This window comes from Pygocentrus nattereri, chromosome 26, assembly GCF_015220715.1.
Source record: "Pygocentrus nattereri isolate fPygNat1 chromosome 26, fPygNat1.pri, whole genome shotgun sequence".
In the NCBI taxonomy this organism is placed as follows: Eukaryota; Metazoa; Chordata; class Actinopteri; order Characiformes; family Serrasalmidae; genus Pygocentrus; species Pygocentrus nattereri.
Genome location: NC_051236.1, coordinates 20463058 through 20478641, shown reverse-complemented (window position 1 = coordinate 20478641; position 15584 = coordinate 20463058).

Below are 15584 nucleotides of genomic sequence, written 5' to 3'. Positions count from 1 at the left end.
TATAGTAAGTGGAGCTGATAAAAAGGACAGTGAGTGTAGAAACGTTTTAATGTTATGGCTGATCGATGGATATAGTTGAACCTATGTCACATACATGTAAGTGGTTTCTCTGCGCCCAGCAAAACTGGTGCTAAATGTTGTTTCATGTCCATGTTTGTGACTCTGCTGGAGTTCAGTCAATATTACAAATCAGCCACACTATCAGTACCAGATGAGAAGCTGGTGGTGCAAGAGGAAACAGCATGGCAAGTGGGATGGTGTCCATGCAAGGGTAAAGGCTATTCCCCAGAGACCGGCTGTTCCTTTCATACATCTGTCTGATGTTTGCTTCCTTGATAACAAATTGGATTAACATTACTTCAGGCTGCAACTGACTACACAGCAGGAGATGAGGGATCTCTGAAACATCTCTGACTGAGTCTTAGGCTGGTTTGGACTTTCCGTTATCTCCACTTTTTTGTGGTATATCGGTATAAAAGTTATGACAAGACTAATACCTTAAAAAAATTCCAGCTGTAATGTCAGATGAACCGATATATCACCCACTTCACCATTCTTCCTCCTAAGAATAGTTCACTGTAGCATATTGATTATTGTTGATAGGGGAAAGAATACTTGCTGCTCAATAAACAGCTGTTTATTGTACTACATTTTGGAAAACTGAGCCATGTTCCATTTTCTAATGGATAAATCCATAGAATAACATGATTGGTATAAAGAGCAGCTGCCATTCTGTGCTCACGTTGAAAGGAGAACCAATTAGTACCTATGCATATTTCTTCTGCTACAATGAGCAAGAAAGTAAAAAATAAATAATGTTAGCATGGAGAACGGCTTTTAAATAATTTAAAGTACCACATAACCGAAAGGTTCTGTGGTACTTTAAAAAAACTATAAGATAAGATAATTCTTTATTAGTCCCACAGCAGGGAAAGTATCACAGTATTACAGCAGCAGCAGAGTAACAGAAATAAGGCACTCAGTAATAGAAATGGGAAAGAGTATAAACATTATAAACATTATAAATAATAAAAATGAAAAGTTTATGTCAGATTCATTATGTGTACTTGATGAACCACAGAACTGTTCAAGCCTTTGTACTCTTGAATGTGTTTAGGTTCTGTGCTTACCTAAGAACAACTCTTAAATAAGAAAACATTGGTTAAAGTCAGAATCTTCGTAAAAACTGCACAAATGGGTTCTACTTAAGAACAGTTGTTGAATGAGGCACATTGTTCTAAGATCAATAACACAACCATTTGTTTTCAAGAGAGTTGGAACACCCTGAGTGAATTTGTTCAGGATTTCAGGATGACGTTGGAAATCTAGATGACTAGAGATCATTGTGTCTAAGACATTGAAGCTGTCAGTATAATAATGTATATTTTGCAGGAGAGTTCAATCTTGCACCTTGAAAAAAATTTAATTTGGGGAAACAAATCTGACTATAATATTTATATATTTTTTAGCAACATATCTTATGTCTGAGCCTTTCATCTGTCAGTTATTTGTCTTTGATCTGTTTTTTCCTACAATAATGTGTTTTTTTCCTGCATGTTGTGTTTGGCTTTTGGACATTTGTTGAATGTGTTGACTGTCAAAGCTGGTGAAAGCTGAAATAGACTCTGAGCTTGTTTCTGCAGGGATGGGATACTGGAAGTGGAGGGAGGGGTGAGATGGGTACAATTTAACGCCTCATTATGCAAATTGATCATCTCAATTGACCATCACTCTGATAATGGCAGGGCCAGACTGCTGGGGAGTTTAGATCTTCCTCTGGAAAACATCAGTTAAATGTCCCGAGAGCTAAAAATAAAATCTGGAAGAAAATTAAAGGAGACAATTTGGAGTGCTCTCAAAGGGCCATGGCTATGCAGAGCGGCAAAGGAGCCAAACAGCTACGGTGGTCAAATGCCCTGAAATGTCACCTGCAATTAAAAGCTAAAGGACAGCTGTGCAGCAAGGTGTGGGGGCAAAATTAAAAAATTGCTTCATAAAGTTGCATTTAACTTCTCAGAGTGGCATTAAGATTTGATATTTGCTCGCAGGTTAAAAACTAGGCTGGCCTTTTTTATTAATTAAGTTTACCTTCTGTTGGTGTACAGAGGGATGGATTAAGCACAGTTTGGATGAGCTGGCAATGTCAGTGCATAATTGCATTTATTGGCCTGGCCAGTTCTTCCTAATCTTGGGTTATGATGATACATTAACAGCTGTGACTTGTGTTTACAAGGCATTTATCAAGGTAATGAGAAAAAATCACCAATATCACATTAATCATGGGCTATAACTGTCCTTTCAACACTAATGTTGAGGTAGTCTACATAGAGGCCTTAAACAAGCTCCACATTTACTGAATTATGGTTAACAAATAAACATTTTTGGCTAAATTGATCTCAGAATGAAACGTGAAATAGTATGTCCTCAGTACTATTTAAATATGTAAATCTTATTTTTACACAATAATGAACTTGGAAGCACCGTGACCCTATCTGGATTAAGCGGTCCACGACGTTGATGGTGATGATGACGATGAAATTAGAAGCTCAGCCAAATACTGCTTGTAGCTGGACAGTGACAGAGTAGATAAATGGAGAGATTCTCTCTGTGTCACTGATTGATTGATTTTATTGATCCCCAAAGAAGAAATGTGGTGAATGCTTCTTTTTATTTCTGCACTTTAGCTCATTGGATTTTAAATATGTTTCACTTAATTGACCCCATTAGGGGAATTTGCCACTGTGCTGCTTAATTATGTAAAGTCAAGGGTGGTCTAGGGGGTTAAGTGCCAACGTCACAACCAGGAACACCCACTCAGTCCTGGGATTTGAATCCACAACCTTCCAGTTAGACAATCGCTTCACCTGCTTTTGGGATTCATGAAAATCTTTCTCTACTACCACTTCAACTTAAACCTCTAATATTGGAGCCTTTGTTTTTCTTGTAGTCAGCCACACTATCATGAAGTCTCTGCCCTAGGACTTTGCCAACCATGGTTGCAGTGAGTATTCATAGAGTCTAATCTGACAAGTTTTCTCAAGGGTAAACTGTATAACAACAGCAATGTGAGTTTTTCACAGTGCAGTCAGGAATAGATGAGACCATTAGGATACAGGAGTCTGTGTAGGCCATGTGAAGCTGCCCTATCCTCCAGCATCGGTCACTCGTGTCTCTTAGTCTGCCTTCATGCTGAGGGCCTACTTGTATTGCAGTAGATGTAGGGGGTTTCTTCTTCACATTCCCCTCTACTTTGATCATCTAGTAGGAACTGCACTGCAGTAAGAAGGTAAAGGAATACTCCAGCATTTTCTACCCTAATCTCTGTCTGTTACTACTGTTAAATATAAAGGTCCTGTGCAGGTGCATTTTTCATTCATCAAGGTACAAACAATGTAAGTGTTCCCTGAAAGGTACAACAACAGTTTTAAGGTTGAACAAGTTTTATTCCAGATGGAAAGTAAGCATTTGTACCTTTTCATAACCTAACATTTTTAAACAGAACAATAAAATAGAGAAACCTGGACACGAGGCGGGACATGTGGAGTCAATACAACTTTCTGAATCTGTTTCTGAATGCAATATTTGACAACACACAACTGTGGGTTTAAAATAGCCTCCCAACTAAAAATTTATTTTGTAGGCATTTTACATGCTATAGCTTCTCATCAATATTCATATCATCTAATCATATTTCTTTTTTCCTGAATAAAGACATGTATGTCTAATCAACATAGGAAAATATCACAAATGTGCTATGACTTCTCCGTAATATGTCCTTGTATTTATTGTGACTGGAGGATATATTAAACACAGAATATCTTGCAGTGGCACCCAAATTAATCTCGACGTGTTGGCCAGCAAAATAATTTTACATTTCAGCTGCAGGGCTTGAAAGTTATCAGGGAAGAACATTTTACATCACACAGCTTTTGAAAACATGTAAAAATTCATAGGTAAAAAAGTAGCACAGGTTTGCAATTTTATCTGCCTGAATGAATTGAAGTTTTTGCTTGAATCTTCTATGGAAATCCATGATGTGACCAGAGAGGGCTAAAGGGTATCCATTACCACAATGCTTCCCTCTGAAATCTATTGTAGTCATGTAACTGAAAGAACAAATTATATGGATTTTCAGTTTTATTTACAAATACCATTGACTGAAGAATGCATGAAAATGATCTACAGAGATTCATACTTTGTGATATTGTTTTCTGACAGAATTCAGCAATGGTGGCTTTCATCAGATCCTAGCTCATCCCAGACTGCAGTTGACTTTACAAACATCTAAGCCAAGTTTGTGCTTTACTAGCAAAGACACTTCTTTGGTCTTCATGTTGCAACAGATTTAAAATTTAAAATTTAAAATTAACTACAGACACCTAGAGTTAGCTCTGTAGTGCAAACGCATATGCATGGTTTTGTTAGGACAGTGACAAAATGCTCTTCAGCTACAGCTGACAATCTGCTTTTTGTAGTCATTTAATCTTTATAGTGTTAATTTCAGGCAGGGTCAGCAGGAGGAGATCAGTTCAATGCAGTCTCAATTTTGGAATCACTGTTGAGTTGGGCCTTTGCTCCCTGGCTGAGATGGCTACCAGTGGCACAGTGGGCATAGTGTGTCTTCCTGGCAATGAGCTGCGACCATGGGAGGTGATCCAGGAAAACATAACATTTGAAGTCTGCCACTGATCAGCCTGTTGTCCTGAATCTCTAGTTACAGTTACAGTTACAATTTGCATTGTTTTTGTATGATCCAGACCCTCTGCTGCCTCCAGCCCTGGCTGGAGTTTCCTATTTCTTCTTCCTCTGGTTCTCAGGTCAAACTCAGCCCACTCTAGAGACCCATTGCCCTGCACAGTTTCCATCATTCCCAGCCCCAACACACCTGATCCAAATTATGATGGGCTTAATAATTAGCTGAGTTGGATCAAGTGTGCTGGAGAAGGTGAATTGGGATAGTGGTTCCCGAGGACTGGATTTGAGAACTTTAGGCTTTGGTTACTGTTTCTGCTTCCACAGTATTTGTGGCTCCTGAGCCCATAGGCTCTGTGGCTCCAGTCCAGCCAGTGCATCAGCCCCTCGTGCCTCCACACATCCTGTTCCAATAAGCTTTGGCACACCAACACTGACAGTGGCACTGAGTGCCTGTCCATCCACAGCCTCTGCAGTTCCAGGACTCATATCTTCTGCAGCTCCTGTCCAGTGGTGTAGACAGAAATATATTTTTGGGTAGGCCTGTAAAAAAAAAAGTAGGTAGGCCTATTTGATAGATACAATTTCCAAACATGCTATATTCCGCAGTGTCATAACATCAGGCTATAACATCAGGCAATACCGCAAAACCCTTCACTGTAAAACATGCATCTGCTTGCGACAGACATGACTTTTGCCCAATTAAGCTGCCATGGCTTCGTGACAATGTGAGATAAAATCAGACAGTTGAGATGTTCTAAGATAAGAAAAACAGCATAGCCAACTTAAAAACTTAAATCTAATCATTGTGGGCTAAAGCGTACTGCCACATCAGGTAATAATGATTGGCAGCACGATAAATATTCTAAATATTCTTTCCCCATTTGATTGGGTAGGCCTGTAATCAATCTAGATAGAAAAAATAAGATAAAGTTTATTAAGATAAAAAACATTAAAAGCTCAAGAAGTTTTTAACTTCTGAATAAAGCCTGAATAAATGAGTGAGAAAACAAATGAGGACAGATGCTTTCAGAGAGAAGTACTGCATGATATAATTGAGCAATTTATATTCTACCATACTCTGTGACATGTATATAAATGCTGAGCATGCCCAGATGACCTCGACTTTAGATCAAAACATAAAGATCAACTGTTCCTTACTTGACTGAGAATGTCAGTACAGGACATAATCAGGCTGTCTGAGCAAAAAGAAGCATATTACATTAGGGCTGCAGTGCATGAACAAAGATAAATACACGCTTGAGTGTTCTATAGTGCAGATGTGTGTGTGATGTGATCAGATGAGTCATCTTTTATCATGTTCTCCACAAGTGGGAGAGCATCAGTGTGCAACACACCAACAGAACAGTATAAGCCTGAATGCTTGACCCCTACACTGAGGAGGTCCTGCGCTTCTGTTATGCTGTGGGGGGCATTTTGTTGGCATGGTTTAGGTCCATTTGTCTAAATAGAGGAAAGGGTTAAGGCCTCAGTCTTAGATCAGATGCCCTGCCTCCTTGTTAAACTAACCACTTCCCTTTCTATCACCTTTTAGATTAATGTAAAATATCACTTTATTATTGATATTTTGACTCCATTCATATGTGAGATTTACACACTACATTAGTTCTCCATGTAAAGCCTACAAGTTATGATAACACAAGCACCCACAAAAGAGGTGCCTATAAAGAATCATGCGCTTTCACTTTTTGCTGGTTATGCTGTAGATTCTTTGGAACAGTGCACACAGCCACCATCGGGTTGCCAGCTCTTCAATTTTTCTGCCAAATTGGCATAGAAAGAAATGCAGTCGTGGGAGACAATGATAAAGTTTCAGCTTCTGGTGGGTGGATTTTAAGCAAACATTGGGCTTAAGACTTTTGCTGGGAAAGGCAACCTTGCTTGCTGCCTACAAAAGTACAGCAAGACCTGTGGAATAGGTATGATAACCAGCCTTAACCAGTGAGATAAAATAGGAGCTTAACATATTTAGGGATTATCTCAATATGTAATTAAATAAAAAGCATTGGCAGCACTGCCAGTTGCATCTCCAGAATGAAAATTGACAAGCTAACTTGACATATTACTAACAGATGTTAGTATCATGCCTGATATTCTAAATGTTGTTGGTAATTGCTGTGGAAAGTTTTGTTACAGGGAATAAAATGCAGGTTAAAGAACTAACATGTGGAGAGGCACTAATAAATTATGCAGCATTGCATACATTGAGCAGTAGTGAGTAGGTCTTATAGTTTTCTTAAGGGTTTTTTTGAGGATGGCTATGTTAGGTATGTATTCAGCTATGTATTTTGCCAAAAACCTCGATGCTAATAACAGCAGAGCTAATGAAACTGGTTTGATTCAAAATTTGAGGTTGAAACACCTTGTGTGTATCTTCAAAAACACATATGGTTCACTCAACCAAACTACTATACAGGTGTGTAATGGACCAATGAGGACATCGCTGATGCTTGGCTGCGCTGTTCTGTCCACCAATCAGAGTTGCTGCTGTCTGCTGCAGGTCGTGTCAAATAAAAGAACCCCCCTGAGGAGTCATGTGTAGCAGCCTCTACTTGAGATCGTTATGGTGCCAGCAGTACTGTTAAGCTCTTCTACTTTAGCTACTTTATAGACTTGAAAATGTAGCCAGTAAATAGTCTCATTAGGTAGGTAGTCTCATTTTGTTGCTGCTTCTCTAGTTCTCTCTTTTTCTCTCACTTTTCTCTCCCTCCAGCGTAATGTGTGGACAGGCAAGTTTGTGCACACCTATACATACACATCATTGTTTAGATACATCAGGTAAGGGGCAAGTGGCACCCACTCTATTTTGGTGAGGATTAGACCTGGCTAAGCAGATTAGATTTGTTCATTGATTTAATTTCTTTGGCTCTGTCCTCTGTCCAACGTTGGTTGGTTTATACAAGTCAGTTCATACTTACACAGTGGTTAGTCAACTCTTATCTTTTAATTCCATACTCATTCTGTATATTAGCTCAGCTCATTGCATCATGGGTTTTGCCCTATCTATGTAAATATTATTCTTGTATCATTTTTTTTCACCAACTTTTTGCAAGTGGGAAGCAAACTCGCAACTACTGTGTCCTTGTGTCCTTCTCTTCCTTCTTCCATTACACGCCACATGTTACCTCCTCTCTACTCCTAACTACATCTGACAGGGACATAACAAAATAAATACGAAATAGCAGTCTAATCACAACATAAGACTAATTAGAGTATCTCAATATACTGTCTTCTAGACAGCTGCTTATGTAGGCAGTGGCAGCAAGGCAGCTCACAAAGATAGACTAAACTACATCAGCGATCAAAATAATCTCATGACCAACCTTCAAAAGGTCACCACTAAGCTTCCAAATACTCATTACAGAAACCATAACAACAAAGACCAGATCATGTCACTAGATATAGATATCTAGATATAAACCAGGTATATAGAAAAATGTGCACTAAAAGTGCTACATGTGCAATAAATGTCTGTTTTGTCTTAATTTTAGAATACATCCCTGTAGAAAGCCCATGGCCATTGGACATTGCTCCTGTACAGTAAATTATTTCTGTCTTACCTTGAAAAGAACTGCATGGCCTTAACCACTTATACATGGAATATAGACAGACTAAAAGCAAGAGAAGTGAAGACAACACTGACTTGTCCAGTTAAATTGATTTAGATTTGATTTGATTTGATTGAGTTGATTTAGATATCGATTTTGGCACTAAGGTGGTTGTTGTGTTATTTGCTGGGTAAGAGACAGTTGTTTGTGTTGTGGTAGTCGGGGTATTTGTAGTAGCCATTGTATTCCTAGCAAATTGGTCAGATGTCCCTAAAGTGAGTGAATCTGTATTATGAATATTTGGGAGCAAAGTCATAGTTTGAGCTGTGCTAGTTGAAGAATCTGTTACAGCTGCAGTTCCATCACTAGTAACTGTGGTAGGTGCTGATGTACTGCTCTGTGCTGATGTGTGTGTAGACACTGAAGCTGAATTTGTATTGAATTTGTAGTGTTAATCCATGGGGATGATGCAGTTGTTTGAGGTATTGTAGTCATAGAATTGGTAATAACCGTTGTTCCATCAGTTTGGTCTGGTGGTTGGACAGTCTTCACAGTGGTAGGCATTGATGTAGTGCTCTGTGCTGAGGTAAAAGCAGACATAGGAGACCTCTAATACGTGCCCTTCTTTAGTGTACATTTGTGTCAATTAAATAAAAATTTTCAATGTAAAATAGTGAAACTGCTGCCTTTGATATGTGTGTACACTACCTGAAAAAGTATAGTCCAGGTTCAGGAGCACGCCATTTGACTTGGATTTGAGTTTTGTCTTGGTTGTCTGTTTGGGTAACAGCCCTGCCCTGCATTGAGCAAAATAAAGGGAGGACACATTTTAAAGTTAATTCCATAAATATGATGTTTTGAATATTCAGATATCCTTTACATGTAAAAAGAGCTTAAAAAGATATTTAATTTTTAAATGATTTAAAAACTTTTTGAAGTTATCTGGGAAATACTCGTGTATATCTGATAAAGTACTACACTTTATGTATAGCACAAGCTTATTATGTTAAAAGCCCATTCCAGAATCATAAACAAAATGTCTAAGTCACTGCCACTCTAAACGTCTGGCCATAGATCCAGTCACTGCAACCACTGAGATTCACGTGTTTGAATAGATGACACAGAGCAGAAATAAGGCTTTCACTGAAACTTCAATAGTCAGAAAGATTCTGTCTTACAATCACTCTGGCACCAGTTACTCAATTTCACTCACTCAAATTTGAGTCTCTAAATTTGGGTCAGTGAGCGGAAATTAACCTGTCTGGTTTGTAAAGCTGTTTAGGCATTCTCCCTGAGTTATTTCTAGTTCTAATGAGGATATTACAAAAGCAGCTTGGGCTAAGAGCTCAGAGTCTTTATTCTCAAAACTTGCATCAGCTAAGATAGAAAATTATACCTATTGCACCATATCAAAAGGATAACCTACTGGGGTGGAGCAGGCCAATATACTTGCTGTCCATGGTCCTACACATGCTGCCCCTGTGATACGGCACAAAGGTTATGGACAGCAAAGGCAACATGCTTCACAGGCAGAGACAAGATAAAGCTTATAAATGTTAGTTTATAATCAAGAGAGATTAATCCTGTTCTCTGCATATATTACATGGCAGAATGGAACACAGAATGGATCAGCTTATTCAACACCTGCTTAACACCAGTTTGTGCCAAAAGGAGAAGACTCAGGAAATAAAATGTAGCCTGAAACATGTCACAAAGGATTTTGTCTCTGTCCAATGAAAAGCATGTATATCCATTTTTGTCAGTTTTTTGTTTTTCTACATCAACAGCTCAACAGCTGCCCTTTATATTGTGTGAAACTTTAAGATGAATGGACCAATAGAAAGGATCCAGAAACATTTCCAATAAAACCTCTTTACATTAACTTCCATTCATTAAAAAAACATTTTTGCTTTCTACTGTAAAATTACTATTTTGCAGATATTTGCTTGACAGTGACAATTTGCTGGTATCCAGGAGAGTGGTCCTGGCCCCGCCCCCACCTGTCCCTGACTCAAAAATGAGCGCTCATCAGTTTCTAACTTAACTCAGTGCTGATTACAATGTCGCAGTCTATTTGTATACATTTGAAAGCAGAGCGTGAGGCGTAGTCGGAGATCTTAGGCCCATTCCTCACAGGTGAAAGCTCACTTACTACTCAGTGCTCCCAGTGAATGTTCAGAAATATGTGGATTAGAGTCAGGTAGGGGCTCACAGAGACCACTGCAGAATATCACCACTGGCTTTTAAATCCCACAGTCCCCCCAACCAGCAGACGAGCCAGCTTCATAATACGCTGGCTGCAACCAGAGGATTTGAGTGCGGAAAAACTCTCTGAAGCAACAGCCCTCACTGCTGAGGTCTGTGACTGAAAATATTTAAGAATGGAACAACAAATTCATCTGATTCCCCCCATCATCAGGGAAGACCTGTAAGAAGTATAGCATGCACAGCACAAGGTGTGTAACAGGCCTGCACATCCCTGAGATTTCTAGATGGGAGACCAGGTCCTGGTCCATGTCCCCACTACAACATATAAGCTGTATAACTGGCAACCTGACAGTGTCACTACACTGTCAAAAAAGTGGGGCTGGTTAATTGCAACCTGGAGCAGCCCAGTAAAAAGCGCCTGGAACAAACTTATCACATTAACCTCTTAAAATGCTACACAGAACCTTCACTGTTTCCCTCGACCTTTCCACCTCGTTACTTATCCAAATTGGAGAGGAACTGACACCTTAACAATGCCACAATTGGTTTTATTGGTTTAACTGGTTTTATTCAACTCAAATAAAAAACTGCATAGATGAACCAAAGCAATATTTTACATCCAGTTAAACCTCAAAAACAATTCAAATCAACTTCAGCCCTATTCCACTTTTTGCAGTGTATTTGACTAGAGCAGCTTGAGACATTTTGCTTCATGATATGTTTACTATCAGATCTCTGGTGCTAGAGTGCAGCGCCAAAATAACCAGAACTGGAACAACACTCACTGGGCTGCCATTACAGGTCTGCAGTTGGGTCAGATCTGAGTCTACCAAACTAAAGGTACCCACAGATGGGCCATCATCAGTTGTTCATGCTTCCAACATGAAACCCATGAAACATGAATCACCTATCAGTGACACATTGACAACGAGGAAACAGTAAGTCATTTCACTACTATAACCAACTAAATCTCAATAAGAAATAGGACTCTAGATATATTACTGAGGCTACATGATACAAAAGAGTTGACAAATTCTTAAATTAGTCAAATTATGAGTTTTATGTCTAATATGAAACAATCACACTCGTGGTTCCAAAATGTACTTTGTCATATTCTTTGTCGGATAGATGGGTAATGTAATTTTTAAACCTTATAATAGAAGAAGCTGAACTGAACAAGTTTTTTTCTACTGAAAGTGGACCCATTTTTCCACAAATCTGGGCTATAAACTATAAACAGATGGCATCTCTTCAGTGATCTGCTGTAAAAATTATTTAAAAAAAAAGATTTTTGGCTTTCAGCAGTAAATTGTAAGCATATAGCAATATGTGCATGATCATAAAACACATATTCTGTTAATTTAAGGGGAGCTTTTAAAAAAAGAAATAAATAAAACAAAAATTTGCATTTATTTCATGCAGTTACTGAATTATTTGCCCTATGTTAATTTTTAATTAATTTGCCTGCCTTGCCTTAATTTGGCTCTAGAACAAACTCTTAAAGTAGCAATGAGCCTTCATATTATGTGAAGCCTTTTTAAGGTTCTTTTTAAGCTTCACATTCATAAATCTCTTTTTCAAGCATGGCTCTTCAGGGAATGAAAAGTGGTTCTTATACAGCATCGCTGAAATAAACCCTTTAAACCCTTAATGGCATGTTTTTATAAGATCAAGAGACACACCTTCAAAGTCAGTTCCAACATGCAGAGCTGTAAAAGTTGCACTCTCAGGAACAATACGAAAAGTAGGGTCAGAGGTGATCATGACCTATGGCCATCGTTTCACACTAACACAAGTTCACACTTGATACAGCATCAAAATGACCATCACTGAAACTGGAGACAACTTGTAATGTGGCTCCTCCTAACCAGTGAGAAGCAGTCCACCAATTATATACATCTACGGCAATAAAATATGAATAAAAATGGTTCAGACCTACCAAGGAAATCATAAATTGCTATATAAATGCAACATCATCATTTAATTATAAGAAAGAAAGAAGTAGAAAGAAGTTTACAGTCAGTTACAGGTACTCAAGCAAAATTTTGAGTTGTTTCAATTTATAATACATTTACTTTCACTAAGTGTATTTGAAAGAAAGGTAATCTACTTTTCACTCACACTGTTAAAAATTGAAAAATCAAGATAAGTTACAAACTTTAAATCAACCTTCTACCTAGCTTTTTCTCAACATAGTTTATTCAGCCATAGTCATTAAAAATCCTTACGTTTTTAGGTGTTATATCTCAGTCATGTCACCAAAACAGTTTAAGTTGACCTTTCTGGAAAAAAGTGAATGTGGCTGCCTCCTTATCAGAGGTGGAAAGTAATGAATTACATTTACTTTCATTGCTGTATTTGAGTACAGTTTTCCCTGTAATGGTACTCTTAAATAGTATTATGTTGGATTTTGATGTCAGCTCTAGATTAAATAAGTCATTTTGAACTCATAACAGGCATGCAAGTACCACATTCTATACTTTGTATGTTGCAGTTTAAGTAATTCTTTGTGTGAAGGCTTGAACTTGACGTTTACCTTTATTGTTGGAGCATTAGCTGGTTAGCTTTCTGCTAACTTCCTCAGCCTACTCTACTGAGGGGAGAATATATCCAGTTACAGAGAATATAATGTGTAAACCAGTTAAAGGAAGTCTGCTAGCAGCAAACTTTGATGTTCGGAATTCATCATCTGGTTGACTTTTACGAGTACAGATTTCAACAATAACAGCCAAGCTTTTGCCACCAGTGCTTATGAAACCATGCTCGCATGTTCATATGTACTGTTCTTTTGAGCAGTGGTTTATACTTGTAGTAGGTAGTTAGTTTCACTGAAGCTGTAGTGAAAGTGAGAGCCACAAACTGCAGAATCTCCCAGAAACAGGGACATAAACCCTTATTAAGGAGACTTTGTAAAAAAAAATCTAACAGTTCACTTAAGGCTGCACTATGTAAGATTTTATGTTAAAATTGAAAGGAGTAGCATTATTTAGTCAGTGTAGTGTAGTAGCCCAGTGGCATAGCGAAGCAGCATAGCAGCTCCATGGTAGGAGTTGCACAACTATTTATTTTTATTAGTCAACGAGTCATGATAAGCACAATACAAGCGTTTAGTGTTCTGGATGTGAGTGAAAAGTATTTTCATAGTGGCTTAATTGGGGCTGGGGTGGCAGATGCTGTGCACTTTAGAAAAGTTTTTTATTGTATTTCAGTAAATTTAAGCTTCAGGCACTCTGCCCTCAGAAATACACAGACTGTCTCATATAAACTGTGCACTCAAATCACCACCAGTCTCAGACACTTACCTCTCGCGGAATTGAAATTGGTTCTGGTCCCTGCTCTGTCTGATGGGAAACAAACGATTGTTTATCAGGGTAAATGGCAGTCGCAAGCAATTGCAGCTCCACCCAACAGTAAGCCTTTCAGAGCAGGGTTTAGTCCTTCTTTCAGAATTAGGAAACATTCATAATATCTCATTTTAAAACAGTATTCCCTAACTGTATTTGAAACCATAGGTAACAACTAAAACTGATTCCTGTTCTCCTGCCTCTTCATTGCACTTTTTACCACCACTGTATTTCAGGTACTGTTCTCAATTAGTCAACTGTGGCCTGCGGCACTGACTAGTGGATTTATTAGTCACTTTGTCTATGCAACCTCTAGACAACAGTGCGTACTTACATCCTGAAAGACAGGTATTTCACCAAGTTTTGAATGACTTTTTTCAACACATTTACAATCACTCAGGGAAGGGGTCTGAAACACAACAGGTGCTATAAAGTATGCTTCCACATGTTGTGTGCAGTTTCACATTTCCATCAGAGCAGTGATTCTTCTTATAGAATGTTGGACATGGTGGGAGAACATACTTCCATACAGTTTCCAATTTGAAATCAAATTCATCCAATGTTAAATCAAATTTAGCAAATATTGCAAATATTAAGTTATAGCAGATAAATGTGATGGGTAGTCTGGAGGAACAAAGATCACTGTTTCATTTGCACAACATGACGGGACTTATTATTGTGGTGCACTCAATTCTAAAGAAAAATGTCATCTGATCCGATACAACCAAATGCTTCAGAACTCATCAGATGGAATGTTATCAGAGACATGAGAAATGAACACATATATGACAGAGTTGCCTCAGACAGAATACAATTTTCAATATGTACATCTCTTTAGTTATTTTTGTTCCAGGACTAATAAACATTAATCAAATGCAACTTCTTGTTGGTAACAATGCACAATTAGTACCACAACTGACTACAGCCACTCTAATAGTCAAAACAAAATAATCATAATAAGCCACTTTATTATGATACACTTCATTGCCAAAAGTATTCACTCATTCATCAAAATCATTGAATTCAGGTGTTCCAATATCATTTTGGTGAATTTCCTGCTCTCAACTTTGTGGGAACAGTTTGGGGACGGCCCCTTCCTGTTCCAACATGACTGCACACCAGTGCACAAAGCAAGGTCCATAAAGACATGGATGAGTGAGTTTGGTGTGGAAGAACTTCACTGGCCTGCACAAAGTCCTGACCTCAATACGATAGAACACCTTTGGGATAAATTAGAGCAGAGACTGTGAGGCCTTCTCGTCCAACATCAGTGTCTGACCTCACAAATGCGCTCCTGGAAGAATGATCAAAAATTTTGATAAACACACTGCTAAACCTTGTGGAAAGTCTTCTCAGAAGTGTTGAAGCTGTTACAGCTGCAAAGGGTGGACCGACATCATATTAAATTATGGATTAAGAATGGGATGTCACTCGAGTTCATATGCGTGTGAAGGCAGACGAGTGAATGCAGCACGAAAGGCAAACCTGCTTTATACTGACAGTTTAAGTGAAGTAAGAATTTTAAGTTGCTTTTAGGCTGTTAACATCTCCTCATGTATCTGCAACAAGGTAATAACTTTACACAGGAAAAGCCCGTCTTCTTAACTATGCAAATTCATGACCTCAGATATAGGAACTAGAATATTCTTGATGTAGACTTTATCTCACAATGTGGAAAAACACAAAACTTTTGCAGTGTATGCGATCAACTCTCATTCAGTCATTACCCTTTTTTTTACAAAAGAATTGTACTTGCAAATGAAGCGAAGTG